The 1,526-nt window shown below is 34.5% G+C and overlaps 1 protein-coding gene across 1 annotated transcript in view; it reads right to left on the bottom strand.

Annotated features, from left to right (window-relative positions):
- LOC101847747 overlaps window positions 1-197 on the bottom strand; it is a 20,645-nt gene extending 20,448 nt beyond the window's left edge. The window contains exon 1 of the mRNA XM_005103515.3: window positions 100-197. The gene's annotated coding sequence lies outside the window, so the exon portion shown is untranslated. The remainder of the gene's footprint in view (window positions 1-99) is intronic.
- Between the last annotated feature and the right edge of the window lie 1,329 nt (window positions 198-1,526).

Raw genomic sequence — 1,526 nt, 5'->3', positions numbered from 1 at the left:
CCCTCCCCCCTCCTCCACCCCAACCACCCGCCTCACTTTCTCGCACAATAATGTACGAGTGGTCCGGTATTCTTCAATCTTCCCGAAAGAAGAACCTACAGAAACTTGAGAAACCCCTGCGCCAGTTCTCCAATGACAATGTTTGCAAACTTCATCAGCGCGGCGTAGAGCCAAGTTTTGCGTTGAAAAGTTGTGTTGTGATTTGTCCACTTACCATGCCAGATTTTTCTGCTACTGATACAAAAAGAAATGATAGATCTATTTGCGTTTTATTATCACTTAAATCTTAGGCCAAACGAACATATAATTGTACTGACAGCACCCATTGCTATTTTACTTACAGCTTTAAAACCCTTTAGTTCCAAAGATGATAATCTAAATGAATCAAAATGAAGGGAAAAGTAGTAATCTATGACTAAATTGAAAACAACTATCAAATATAAAAATTACCAAATCTCTTGTTCATTTTAGATTCAATGTTTGACAATAGAATTTTATTCCACAGAACTTATATATTAATTAAGACCGTAGAAACTCTCAACACCGTAAGTATACTGAAAACAGCTTTATGTCATATTTTAATAGTAACCTATTTTTTAGCACCTCAAGTGACATAATTATATAGGCCTACTGCTTGTGCAGTTGGCATTCACCTTTTGCTTTTGCCTTTGCATCGTCACATCTCGTATACAAAGCAAGGATAATCTGTAGGTGTGAAATATGTTGGTAAGGTTTTGTCCTGTTTAGATCTAAGCTACTTTTAGGCTTAAAATCGCAGGCCTCCCTTTGAATCAGCAGCGGGTCATCTTCAATCCCTGGTCTTCCCCTTTCGATTAACATGTATGCATAGTGGAGCCAAACCGGCATGTAAATAATAAACAGTTAAATTTATTGACCCGGAAATTATTACTTAAAACTCAATCACTTAAAAAATGAATATTTAACTTAACGAAATAAACAATGTAGTAACGACGAGCCAACGGTAGTTATAATCATTGAGCCAGCCAAGTACATGTATTACATTAATTTTTGTATTATTATCATGTACATGTACGTTAGTGGAAACAATAAATAAATAAAATATTTAAAAGAAAATACAATGAAACAAAATAAAATGATATAAAAGGGGGAAAAACATTTTTTAAACACAATATAAAATAAAATGAAATAAAATTAGATTTTAAAAAATAAAAATAAAGTAAAACAATAAACCACGCTCAAATTTGTATAGATCTAGATAATCTAGTTCTCCGCCAATGAAAAGACGGTATTTCATCATCAATCTTTCTGCAAACTGCAAAGCATTCGAACACATGGGTGTCAATTTTGAACCTGCCGACCTCACATTCCGACCGCTCGAGGGACTTCCCTTTGCACGGCAATTCTCTAGCTCCAGATTATCGGATATACAAACAACTCACACTGTTGTAATGAAGAAAGTCTAAACTTTTTCAAAGTGTTCAACGTTTGGTGTTTTATAGCAAAATAGCAAAGAAATATAGATCTGAATTACCCACAGTTTACCG

Source organism: Aplysia californica, unplaced genomic scaffold, assembly GCF_000002075.1.
Source record: "Aplysia californica isolate F4 #8 unplaced genomic scaffold, AplCal3.0 scaffold00376, whole genome shotgun sequence".
In the NCBI taxonomy this organism is placed as follows: domain Eukaryota; kingdom Metazoa; phylum Mollusca; class Gastropoda; order Aplysiida; family Aplysiidae; genus Aplysia; species Aplysia californica.
Note: the sequence above shows the minus strand (reverse complement) of the source record. Positions and strands in the feature narration are given on the sequence as shown.